Source organism: Musca vetustissima, unplaced genomic scaffold, assembly GCF_032173495.1.
Source record: "Musca vetustissima isolate MV318-11 ecotype Yass unplaced genomic scaffold, APGP_CSIRO_Mvet_v1 utg16177, whole genome shotgun sequence".
Taxonomy (NCBI): Eukaryota; Metazoa; Arthropoda; class Insecta; order Diptera; family Muscidae; genus Musca; species Musca vetustissima.
The window spans coordinates 288,031-302,783 of NW_026882507.1; the positions used below are offsets into that span (position 1 = coordinate 288,031).

At 33.8% G+C, this 14,753-nt stretch overlaps 1 protein-coding gene across 1 annotated transcript in view; it reads right to left on the minus strand.

Moving 5' to 3' along the window:
* Positions 1-14,753, minus strand: part of LOC133328980 (protein mesh) — a 90,585-nt gene that overhangs the window by 52,317 nt on the left and 23,515 nt on the right. The gene's annotated exons all lie outside the window — the stretch shown is intronic.

Below are 14,753 nucleotides of genomic sequence, written 5' to 3' on the forward strand. Positions count from 1 at the left end.
TTCTTTAAGAAATCCACGCCTTATATGGTCGTTGAAAAAATATTCTTTAAGAAATCCACGCCTTATATGGCCCTTGAAAAAAAATATTCTTTAAGAAATCCACGCCTTATATGGCCCTTGAAAAAAAAATATTCTTTAAGAAATCCAAAAAAAAATATTCTTTAAGAAATCCACGCCTTATATGACCCTTGACAAAATATTCTTTAAGAAATCCACGCCATATATGAACCTTGAAAAAATATTCGTTAAATATTTTTAATATTTGTAAAATATCCTTAAATTTTATGTAATATTTATACATACATGTCCCATGAATGACCTTGCGGATTTCATATCATTAAATATGATTGCCTGACTTTTGAAAATATGTTAATTATCCTTTCATTAACCTTTTTAGCGAAGCGTACATACATATATACTACCTTAATTCGAAACTAGTTTAATGTAATTTATTTTCCTAGACACATTACGCCCAAAACTACATAGCCATAAACCTTTTCTTTTCATTATAAATTGGCTAATAAAACTAGGCATTTTGAACAAAAAATTACTATGCCCAAGGTTCTTGGTCTAAATAAGACATCATATCTTCATATTAAATTAACCAGAAAAACACAGAACCACTTGTCGTCCCCAAATTTGTATATAAAAAACATTTTTAAACCGCAAAACTATTTATTAAGAATTCAGATTTTAGCCTCAGAAAAGAAAAAAAACGAAGGGAACAAATCCAACCACTAGACATCACCAAAAATGGTGCTGTTGTGTGGTAAACCCAATAATTGGCTGGAAGCCTGCAAGACGAGACATTTAAGGTCTGGCTATTTATAAAGATTAACTGTTGCTAGCATCTGATGCGAAGCAATGTCCTTATACAAATACACCCACACTAACGCACATACATACACATACATCATGCAATTTAACAAAATAAATACCCACATTTGTTATTTAAATTGAAATCATTACAAGTGAAATGAAATGATGTATTTTTTTGTTGCTGCCAAATTGCAAACATAAATTCTGATTCACTTCCAACATTTGAAAAAGGCAAAATTTATAGAAAGGAAATGATTCAATTTGATTTTCCTTCTATAACTCTGTATCTGTTTCTCTGTTGAAAAATTAATGTTATACAATTTAATATTTAAATTTGTGTTTATTTCGGTAGCCAAGATTTTCAAACATTCTCCGAGCAAGGCCATTTCAGGCAAATCCTAAACAGATAGCCAGGCAGGCATTCTAGTTAATTCGTTCGTTCATTCATACCGTCAGTCATACTCAAAACGTATCACTTTAATTAATGTCTCTATGGCAAATCGTTTAGTTACATTTTACAAAAGATTTTTCTTGTTCATTAACCCTTGAAGCAGCCACATTAATCAACTTGCACACCTGAAAGAAATCCACGCCTCATATAAACCTTGAAAAAATATTCTTTAATAAATCCACGCCTCATATAGACCCTGAAAAATATGCTTTTATAAATCCACGCCTCCTATAGACCCTGATAAATATGCTTTAATAAATCCACGCCTCATATAGACCCTGAAAAATATGCTTTTATAAATCCACGCCTCCTATAGACCCTGAAAAATATGCTTTTATAAATCCACGCCTCCTATAGACCCTGAAAAATATGCTTTAATAAATCCACGCCTCATATAGACCCTGAAAAATATGCTTTAATAAATCCACGCCTCATATAGACCCTGAAAAATATGCTTTAATAAATCCACGCCTCATATAGACCCTGAAAAATATGCTTTAATAAATCCACGCCTCATATAGACCCTGAAAAATATGCTTTAATAAATCCACGCCTCATATAGACCCTGAAAAATATGCTTTAATAAATCCACGCCTCATATAGACCCTGAAAAATATGCTTTAATAAATCCACGCCTTGTATAGACCTTGAAAAAATATTCTTTAATAAATCCACGCCTTGTATAGACCTTGAAAAATATTCTTTAATAAATTCACGCCTCATATAGACCCTGAAAATATATTCTTTAATAAATCCACGCCTTGTTTGGCCGTGAAAAAATATTCTTCAATAAATTCACACCTTGTGTAGGTCCTGAAAAAATATTCTTTAATAAATCCACGCCTCATTTAAAGCTTGAAAAAATATTCTTTAATAAATCCACGCCTCATATAAAGCTTGAAAAAATATTCTTTAATAAATCCACGCCTCATATAAAGCTTGAAAAAATATTCTTTAATAAATCCACGCCTCATATAAAGCTTGAAAAAATATTCTTTAATAAATCCACGCCTCATATAAAGCTTGAAAAAATATTCTTTAATAAATCCACGCCTCATATAAACTTTGAAAAAATATTCTTTAATAAATCCACGCCTCATATAAACCTTGAAAAAATATTCTTTAATAAATCCACGCCTCATATAAACTTGAAAAAATATTCTTTAATAAATCCACGCCTCATATAAACCTTGAAAAAATATTCTTTAATAAATCCACGCCTGTATAGACCTTGAAAAAATATTCTTTAATAAATCCACGCCTTGTATAAACCTTGAAAAAATATTCTTTAATAAATCCACGCCTCATATAGACCCTGAAAAATATGCTTTAATAAATCCACGCCTTGTATAGACCTTGAAAAAATATTCTTTAAAAAATCGACGCCTCATATAAACCATGAAAAAATATTCTTTAAAAAATCCACGCCTCATATAAACCATGAAAAAATATTCTTTAAAAAATCCACGCCTCATATAAACCTTGAAAAAATATTCTTTAAAAAATCCACGCCTCAGATAGCTTCATATAAACCTTTAAACATATTTTTTAAAAATCCACGCCTATATGGACCTTGAAAATATATTCTTTAAAAAATTCAAGCATACAATATCTTGTATCTTAAAGGGTTAAACAGTTAACCACATTCTATACACAACCCATTGTTAACCTTCTACATCCTTCTTCTTTTCATCATCATGAGCATTATCGTGGACGTCTTCTCATTCTCCATTCATATGCAAAGGACTTGCCAAACATGCTTCATGTCCAAAACATAAATTGCAGAGAACAGCTTGTTTTCTTTTCATTTCAGTGACACATCGCCTCACTTACACCCCGGCACACACACACACACTTACTACCCCACTGACACATACTTACAATATGATAATAAGAACGATAGAACTTAACCGTCTCCATAGAATTATGTGGGCTACCGATGCTGCTGCAGTATGACAAAAAATATAGTCCGAACTTCTTTGCAAATGGAAGTATGTAAAGAGGGGGTGGCAGATACCAAAAAAAAAAGTTGCAGCTTAAGAACTGTTTTCAATGCAATGCACATTTAAAGCAATACTAGTTTGTATACACGATATACATGAGCTATTCGGGTAAGAAATATTATACCTTCAGATAATCCATACGCTATTTTTGGGTTTTGGCCCAAAAGTTTGTATAATGACAAAATATATTTCCACTATTTCCACTAGGCAAACAAGTAAAAGCCTCCACCTCGAAAATCTTACATTTTATTGAGCCGTTCTGAAATCTAAAATTAAATATGTCCCAAAATAGTTTGAACTTGCCCATACAAATATCAACTTCCGAAATATTATAATGTATGTGTTTTCCAAAAAAAAAATGTACCAAATACCAAGACAGTGGTGAGGTGGTGACAAGGACGAAAACGGACGAAAAATAAAGTGATCTGTGCCAAAAAGGCCATAGAATATCGTTTGTCACTTGTCAACAATACTTAATCCACTCACACCCGCACATAATCTATGTATGTATGCTGTTCGTGAGAAAAGTGAAATAAAGGCTAGCAAAAATTTTGGGAACATATCAAACGAGGTGACATTAAAAACAAGAGCAACAACGGCAACAAATTGGTGTGAATATGAGAAAAAAATCCCAGCTGCAAGTGAAAGCAATAGTATTGTAAATTCGAATAAAAACTGAAAAAATTATCAGTATTTCAAGGTAAAAAAGGATATTCAATGAAAACGGAATAAATTCAATGAAAAGGATAAACAAGTTTTTATAGCTGGACTATATTTTATTAAGTAAAAACATTCGTATAATCTTAAACCAATTTTATTATACCAAATACAAACAAGAGGTGGATCTTTAATAAATAGCATTATTTCCAAAGAGCATTTAGGTTCCAAAACCCAAATATGAAAAATATAATATTCGCATATTTCCAGCTTACACCACAGATAGTGAGAAGGCTACCCCCAGTCACGCCTAAAAATTGGAAACCCACAAATACTACACAGAAACTCCGTTTTCCTTTTTTAATATTTTCCCAATACCCTCCACCCGAATTAAATGTGTCAATTTAACTTATTGCCCCCCACAAAAGGGTCATTACAATGAAATATATCTACCCTGGATCATTTAATAAAACATTTTAATTTATCATTCATGAATATTTAAAAATCGAGGGACAAAGGACACGAATAAAAATGTTTCTTTTTTCCCTTTCAATGCGTCATTTCCTGTGCAGCATCCCGTCATTTTTGCCCTTTTGAATTTCCATTATGTTTATTTTTTGTAACAGCTCTGGTGTTTGTGTTTACTGCAGATATCATATTCCGGTGTCAATGAAAACAACAACACTGAAAAGGTCACACAAATATACACCGAGAGAGAGGGGGTGGACGAAAAAGAATTGCAACAAATAGGTGATTGAGTTTTCAATTCGTTCGTTATTTGCATTGGGAAAATTGAAAAAAAAAACAATGTGTTGTTATCTTGAATTCAATTTTGAATATATTTCACATGACAATCAATGATTTGAAAATTAATGAAAACACCACTAAGGGCCAAAGTCAGGCAAAAATCCACGTCACAGATAATCGATATAATCCACGCCTCAGGTAATCGATGTAAAAAATACTATTAAAAAAATCCCCTGAAAATGTGTAAACAAATATGTGTTCAATATCTATGTTAGTCATTGAAAAAATATTTAAAAAAAAATCCACATGTCAGATAATCGAAGTATAAAATATGTATATAATCGAAGTATAAACCGATTTCATCGAAACTTGTCACAGGTTAGGTTATACTAATTTCAGTTCTTGGCAATTTCTTGGTGCATCATTTACACTTAAAATCGGGAGAAAATATATATGGGAGATCTATCCAAATCTAAACGGATTTCAACAAAACTTTCCACGCCCAAGGTTATATTAACGTTGTGCAAAATTTTGTGTCAATATGCCTAACTTTGGGTCTTTGGTGCACAACTTACATAAAATCGGACGAATGTATATATGGGAGCTATATCTGAATCTGTACCGATTCCTACAAAACATTGCACATGTTAGGCTATACTAATTCCAGAAAATTGTGTAAAATTTTGTAGCAAACGGCCTAACTTTGAGTCTTTGGTACACCTTTTACTTAAAATCGGAAAATACTATATATAGGAGCTATATCTAAATCTGAACCGATTTCAACAAAACTTACCACTCGTTATTTTATATTAACTTCGGTACGTTGTGCAAATTTTTTTGGCAATCGGACCCACCAGGGAAGTTTGGTGCAGCATTTATATCTAACTTCTAGATAAATAGGGACTTTGGTGTACCATTTATATTAACTCGGACGAATATATATATATATATATATAATTTAGTAATTTAGTACGCTGTACCAAATTTCGTGCAAATCGAAAGATAAATAGGGACTTTGATGCACCATTTCCATTAAATCGGACGAATATATATGGGAACTATATCGAAATCTGAACCGAATTTTACAAACATCATTGTAGACCAATTTAATTTCGCTATGCCAAATTTCGTGCAAATCGAAAGATATTTAGGGACTTTGGTGCACCATTTACCTTAAATCGGACGAATATATATATGGGAGCTATATCTAAATCTGAACCGATTTTCTCGAAACTGAAAACAAATCATTCTAGATCTAAAACATTAGGCTGTGCTAAATTTCGTGCAAATCGAAAGATATATAGGGACTTTGGTGCACCATTTACATTAAATCGGACGAAAATATATACGGGAACAATATCTAAATCTGAACCGATTTTTCCCAATTTCAATAGGGTTCGTCCTTGGGCCAAATAAATGAGATGTGCCAAATTTCATCCAATTCGAATCATAAATGCGACCTGCACTTTGTTTACAATTTAATATGGACAGACGGACAGACGAACGGACGGACATGCATAAATCGACTTAGAAAGTGATTCTATGCATATTCTCAAAAGGAACCATGTGTCTATCTCGTTTCCTTTTCCCTGTTACAAACATATGCACAAAGACATAATACCCTGTACCACAGTGTGGTGAAGGGTATAAAAATCCACGCCTCTTTTAGTCTTTGAAAAAATATATTTTAAAAAATCGTCGCCTCTTTAAATCCACGCAATCGATTGGTTTTTGAAAAAAACATATTTTTTTAAAAAATCCAAGCCTCTGACAGACGAAGAACAAAATATTTGTTTAACAAATCCCACCTCAGATAGACTATGGAAGAATATTTTTTAAAAAATATACACTTCAGATACGATGGAAAAAATATTTGAAAAACCCGCGCCGAAAATAGACTATTTAAAAAAGAGACGATGGAAAAAATATGTTTGAAAACTAACTTTCTGCGGAACTCTAACTTTCTGCGAATTTTTATTCCGAGCCTGGGCAATATTTTGTGATAGTTGCACCCTCTTGACCGACTAGAGGTCAACAAATATTACTAATATTTAGTACAGCCCTTCTAATTACTTGTTCAAATTCCCTTCACCGTGGCTGTGATGTAATGTTCGGTTTTCAATTGCGACCTTGCGATCGACTCGAAAAACCACAAAGAAAGTTTTCGGTCCCAATATTATTATCTGATCATCACCAAAAATTATAGGCTTTGTCCTTGACCATACCTGGATCCTCATACAGATATTCAAAGCGATCCGCGCTATATTTTCGCCCTCTAATGTGGTAATGGGTTACTAAATAATATCTGAATACGTAAGCACCTGTAAATATTTAGGTTTAACTCCCACATCCGAGTATATACGACAATATAATTGGTATCAATTTAAAGGTCAACCACTCCTCTTGGATATACTTCTTGGATCTATATCCTTCAGGGGAAAATATATACGCTATAGAATACAAATTTTGTCACACACAAGTCAGGGTCCATTTGACCCGCTAAATATTGACCGACCTTTATCATAACAGGCATGCTTAATCTTTGGCCCGATCCCCTTCTCCAAGTAAAATTCGCAAAGTTTGGGCCATAATTGCGGCCTTTGGAGCGACTAGAAAAACTGACAAAAATTAAGTTTTTGGTCCATTTCATCCCCTAAATATTAACCTATCTTTACCAAAAACAATAGGGGTCTTTATTAGCCAGAACCGGTTGTACATGCAAAATTTCGTTAAGATTGGTCCATAACTGTGACCTGTATCGTGTTTACAAAATATAATGGACAGACGAACGGGCACACATGTCTATATCGACTCAGCTAGTCGAGATATGACGATCGGTATACTTAAAGGTGGGTGTAGGACCAATATTTCGCGGCGTTACAAACTCTTGGGGCTACGCAAAGCTATAATACCCTGATAACATAGTTGTGTAGGGTTTAATTATTATCTGATCAACAACGATAATTATTGGCGTTATCCTTGACCATACCTGGATCCTCATGGAAAATGTCAAAGCGATCAGCGCTATATTTCCTCCCTATAATGTTAATGGGTTACTAAATAATATATTAATACGTAAGCACCTGTAAATATTAAAGTGTAACTCCCATATCCGAGTAATAAAGGTTAAACTCTCCTCTTGGATATACTATCAACATCTCGGGTCTATGCCCTTCAGGGACAAATATGTCATTCAGGGACAAATTTTGTTATTTTTCACACAAAGTTCAAGGTCCATTTGACCAGCTAAATATTGACCGATCTTTATCAAAACAGACATGTTTACTCTTTTGCCCGATCCCCTTCTCCATGTAAAAATTGGGTGGCCTCTGGAGTGACCATAAAACCGGACAAAAATAAATTTTTGGTCAATTTCCTCCCCTAAATATTAACCGATCTTTACCAAAAATAATAGGGCCTTCATTGGCCAGAACCCATCCTACATGCAAAATTCCGTAAAGATTGGTCTGTAACTGTGGCCTGTATCGTGATTGCAAATTATAATGGACAGACGGACGGACACACATGTCTAGATAGATCTTAAAGGTGGGTCTAGGACCAATATTTCGTGGCGTTACAAACTCTTGGGGCTGCACAAAGCTTTAATACCCTGACAACATAGCTATGTAGGATATAAAAAGTGAAATCAGATAATCAATGGCAATATATTCCTTAAATGCAAAAAAAAATCCTGGCCTCACATAGGTATTAAAAATATTTTAAAATCCTATTATACTTATTTTTGGTAAGCCAATTTTATATAGTAATATTAATCACATTTTCTAACCCTCCAAATTCAATAAAATTTCGCAAAATCAATCCATTACACTTCACGAAAAAAACACCCTAAATAATTCAATATAATAAATATTTTATTTGAATTTTAATTTAATCAGTTAAAATGTGCAAAACAAATGACTTTTTATTGCATAATAAAACCTTCACAGACCAGTTCATTTTTTCCCTATGACAAGCTATATCAATAAACTAATCATAAAGCATCAAATATTGCTGTGAATGTGTGTATGTGTACGTGTAGATTTGAATAACATCAATATAATGAAATTTAAATAGAAATTATTTATGCAAAAAACATAAATTCATAACGAATTCAAAATTAAAATAAAAAAAGAAAATCATCTGAAAGGCAAATCCATGACAAATGTAATAATCTAAAGGATATGGGAATTAAAATGAAATATACACAGCAAAGGCCAGGGGACAGGGGAATTCGTATTAAAAATCATTAAAAGCATGGATATAGTGAAGGGTGTTCTCAAATTGTGTCATAGCATTTCTCTCTAAAACGGTTTTTATTCGTCCATAAAAAGGGGTTTTATTTGTCCATTAACATTTTCCACTTAAAATTTAAATAAAATTTGGGAACCTCCTATTTTTCCCACTCTGACCCCATGTGATAATAAACCCATAAAATAGATGTTGTTATGAATGTCCATATGTATGTAGAAATTTATATCTGTATGTGTTTGTCTATACACATTGCATTTATGGATAATGCATTTGCAATATGTTCATGTCTATTGTATGTATGTGGTGGTGGTTTTAAAGAGGGGTCGATTTTTTCTGCATTGAACTATAATGAATGTGTTTTGAATTGGAAGTGGAGGAGTACACACTAATATCCACCCAACCACTCATACACAAATGACTTAATATGAAAATGTGTTTTTCTACTGCTGTTTTGCATATAAAGAGCTTAACCATTATGGCTGATGGGTCCAGTCGGAATGTATTCTATTGAAAACTAAATGATGTTGTTTCGAATGCAACAAATGGGAAAATTATTCAATAGTGTTCGTATTGAATTATGATTATCGCCAAATAATAATGTGATAAATGGGAGAGGAAATGATACTCTAGATATTATTATCGGTGTATTTGTTATTATAGGTCATTAAATGTGAGCTCTTATGAATTAATTGGTGAAGAAAGTGATATTTCACATCTGTTCAACAATTCCATGCGGATTAAAACAAACTATATATTTATATTCAATAGTTTTTAAGAAATTTACAGTATAAAACCAGTGAGCGGAGCAGTATAGTCGGACGGGGCCGACCATACGATACCCTACACAACTACCACGGAACTCAAATTTTCTGTGGATGTTTATTCCGAGCCTGGGCAATATTTCGTGATATTTGCATCCTCTTGCCCGATTAGAGGTAAACAGCAACTCTTCTTCATACTACACCTATTGTCCAGATTCCCTTCACCGTGGGTAGTGTTGTGATGTTCGGCCTTCATTTGTGGTCTACAGATTGACTCGAAAATAACACAAAAAATTAAGTTTTCGGTCCACTTCATTCCAAAACTATTATCTGATCATCACCGAAAATTATAGGCGTTGTCCTTGACCATAACTGGAACCACATGGATAATTTCAAAGCGATCAGCGCTGTAGTTCCGATCTCTAGAGTAATAATGGGTTACTAAATAATATACGAATACGGAGATACCTGTAAATATTTAGGTGTAAGTCCCACATCCGATCACATACAACAATATAATTGGTATTAATTTAAAGGTAAATCACTCCTCTTGGATATAATATCAACTTCTCGGGTATATGTCCTTCAGGGGTAAATATATACGCTATAGAATACAAATGTTGTCATTTTTCACACGAAAGTCAGGGTCCATTTGACCCGTTAAATATTGAATGATCTGTATCAAAACAGGCATGCTTATTCTTTGGCCCGATCCCCTTCTCCATGCAAAATTTCACGATGTTCGGGTCATTATTGCGGCCTCTGGAGCGAACAAAAAAACCTACAAAAATTTAGTATTTGGTCCATTTCATCCCTTAAATATTAACCGATCTTTCCTGAAAACAATAGGGGTCTTCATTATTCTTTGACATAATATACCTAAAATAGTCGAAAAAAATACTGGGAAATGTCTTTGGAAAAAAAAAACAAGAACATTTTGAATTTTTGGTTCAAAATGTATGACTATATATTCAGTATATACATTACATATACAGATTTCTCTTGTTTAATGACTTATGCTAAAACTTGAAGGAGAATATTTTTGTCCCTTGTCCCATCCTTCTAAAACGTCATCTTGTGGGAAGATTTTTGTCGTTTAGGCTGATTTTTGAATTCTAGGCTATTCTGAGACTTATAGTAAAACTTTATGGTGTACATTTCTGTTGGATATTCTGAGCAGCTTTAACCCCGTTTTGAATGAGTTTTCAATCACTCCTGGAAAAGGGTACCGAAATGACCCCTTCAGTGAGTCGGTTGAAGGTTAAAATTGTATACCAAAATATTCCTCGATATTTTATCAGTAATATTGCCGAAAATGATCAAAATTCTCAAAAAGGGGGGATATTGCCCCGCCATTATAGGTTACCTCCCGACGTAAACTTTCAAAACACTGATACACGTGTCTTCTTTTTAGCCCCTCTTTCATAATCTGTAGGAATTTCCCGGTAATTATCGAAAAAATTTAAATTTGTCGAACAGTGAAATATTCTATTTATTCCAGCTAAGTATATGACTAGTCTATTGTAGCCTGTCCTATCTGACGAGGATGTCACCTATTGTTGCCTAGAAATAATGCATCATTGAGTTTTATGCTGTGGTTGGGGTCCTTGCTTATTTTAGTATTTCAATTTTGCTCTGGGTGGCGCTATTTTGTATTATCCTCAGGTGTTGTTGTAGAAGTTTGTTATTATAATGAAATTGACATTTGTATACATTTCAGCTCGAGGGAGATCCAAGCCTATTGGTTAAATATTCGAATGCCACTTTGACAGAAAAAAAATTATTCGTGATGGAATTCAAGCGCCATAGTGTGATTTCTTTATTTTTGGCTGAAAACCCACAAGTGGCTATCGTTAGAGCACTCCAGCATTTAAATGTGAATACCATCGCTGTACCAAGAAAGTGGACGGAAGAAAAGAGCAACATCGGCAGAAATGTTTCGAAAAGTAAAGAAGCGACTTGGTCGAAACCCGCGTCGCAGAAGCCGAAAAATGGCTCGTGAGCTGAACATCGTAAAAATTCATTCGGCAAATATTGAAAAATGAGCTCGGGTAAAGCCATTGAAATTCCAAAAAGTGCAAGAACATACACCGAAAGAAAAGAAAGAAAATAGTGTCACCCAATTTTAACATTGAAAAAAAATTTATTCCATATAAGACCAAGAATCTAATCTGCTGTTCTGCTATCTACAATTGCATAGAAACAACACCTGACTATGTGGTGTACAGTGGTTGGTGAGTTTGCTTATTTACTGTTGACATTTTCCTCTGGGTGGCGCTGTCTCCTACAATTCAGATTGTGGTATTATCCTCATGTGTCGCTGCCGAATTTTAAAATCGCTTTTAGAGTATAAAAAACATAGGTGGCAATACTTCAGAATCAACATAACAGCCAATAAGAAGTTGGCATACCTGTTTACCATTTTTTCTTGGGCAACATTTTCGAGTTAAAAGTTTACAAAGAGAACGCCATTTTTTTATGCTCTTTTAAATTTGATTCAAAGTTTTACCAGTTTTGTGGGTTGGGGAACGGTTTTCGAGTACAATGTTGCAAAACTTGTAAAATAAGTAGATACCTTTAGGTTCTGCAACTGAAGTATTGTGTTACTTTCGTTAATCACAGTTTTTTATTCCCCATAAGCCCAACCACTTGATCTGTTGTTGTCTCTCTTAGGTGATGGAGCTGGGTCGGGGTCTTTGCTTCTTTAATGTTGCCATTTTCCGTTGGATGGCGCCATTCCTGTTTTGTGCTATCCATATGTATTGATACAGTGACTGGTTATATAAATGCCGAAGGGCTTTGAATGTATTTTGTATACCCTTTACCACACTGTAGTATAGGGTATTATGTCTTATTTTTGTAACAGGCAAAAAGAAACGAGATAGACCCATGGTTCCTTTTGAAAATATGCATAGAATCACTTTCTGAGTCGATGCTCCGTCTCTCCGTCTGTCCATGTTAAGTTGTAAACAAAGTGCAGGTCGCATTTATTATCCGAATGTGATGAAATTTGGCACAGATCATTTATTTGGTCCAGGGACGAACCTTATTGAAATTGGGGAAAATCGGTTCAGGTTTTGATATAGCTCCCATATATTTTTTCGTCCAATTTTTAGCAAATGGTGCACCAAAGACGAAATGGAGACGGACGAAATTTTGAACAACGCACTGAAGTTAGGATAGACCAAAGTGTGCCAAGTTTTATTGAAATCGGTTCAGATTTAGATATAGCTCCCATATATATGTCCGTCCGATTTTTCGCAAATGGTGCACCAAAGATTTAAAGTGTGTCCGATTGGCACAGCATTACACGCAACATATCGAAATGGGTCTGGGTTAACCGTTATATTGGGGTTACATTTGGTACGTGGACCGATAAAGCTCATCTTCGGACCAGCAGACAAGAGACAACTTTATACAAAATATTGGCGATCTATCTCAATTGGTTTAGACGCTAGAGTGATTGCAACAAAAAGACGGACTTGCGTAAATCGTCATAGAATTTTACGCTGATCAAGAAAATATGTATACTTTATACAAATATACCCGGTTATAGGTCGTTAGGTGGGTTCATATATAGACACAGATAACATACTTAACTTAGTCGAATTTCATATCAATGGTCCTTCAAAAATTCAAGGTCTTTAAGCATGTATTTCTTGAATATAGCCAAAGTGGTAAAGGCTATCATATAGTTGGCTCCGTCCGACTTTACTACTTTCCTTACTGTTTTTTTTTTTTTTTTTTGAAATGGGTGTTGGCATCTTTTTCTAACTGTTCGAAAACCACCTTGAAAGATATTTCCTCATCCGCTAGGTACCTGATACACATTAGTTTGTAGTCTGGCATAATATCTCCTGCACTATGCCAATTCAGTCGAAACATTTATTCAAATAAAATGTAAAATTTATGTTATGCATATTATCTAGAGTTTACCTATATTCATAAAAAAAATCCGGCACTAGTAGTCCGATGTCCGGAATGATGCATCGATTTTAAAAATTGATTTGTATAAGTTTTTTATACTTTCTGTACTAAGTAACACTACGTCTTGCCCAGCAGCATCTGAATTTTTCATTGGAAAGTTTTTTTACAGTTCGATCTGTTTCCGTTCGTTCCGCAAGAAGATATATTTCATTCTATGTGAACGAGAGCAAATATTAAACATTAAAGGTATAGGGAATTAACCGGAATGATCGAAAATACAGTTCCTTTTGCGAAATATAGTTCCAAGTTCTCTCGCAACAAACACAACTGTAAAGAAAGGAAGAACCGGAGCCAGTACCAATTAATCCTTTTGGGAATATTTCCTTTGAACTAATTCCGGAACGTACCCAACTGTAAAGTTTTGAAATGCTTCAGCAAATAATCACTCAAACGAAATTGGATCCTTCACAATTCAACGATATTTAAAAAAAAAGCTCGTATTTTCTAACCGAAGTGACTACAATTTGGAATTCCAAGTTCCTGCAAAGGCGAATAAAATATTTGCAGAAGATTTTCGGTATGGGTCCATTATTCTATATAATTCCATGTAAAATCCCAAAATTGCTGTAATTTCGCATTCAGCGTTTTTGTTGAGTTAAATTCTTGCCGAGTTGTTTATATCGGTCAACGTTATGACTAATAAAGGTCTGGCCAGTTTTTCATAACATTTTCTGGCAAAAAAAAAAACAATGTATGTTTTCGCATCGACCCGACACATATGCATTTTTACGGTTTTAGCAGCATTTTCCCACCGAAGTGCTGTAATTGGTATTCCAAATTTCTGGAGAACAAACATATCTTTCCCGACAAAATCTTAATGAAGGTCTAGTCCCATACTATAGTACTATCTTTAATTTGGTATATAATTTTCTCTAAACATAAACCATTTGCAAAGACAAGACATGAACTTAGCAAAATTTTTTACATGTTTCACTGTTCTACCTAATAATACCTATAAAATCATAAAACCAGAATATCAAACAAATGAACACGACAAATGATAAACATTAACATAATTTTCAAAAATCTCGCACTTCATTAAAATCAAAATGAACTTTAACATTATAATCCAATAAG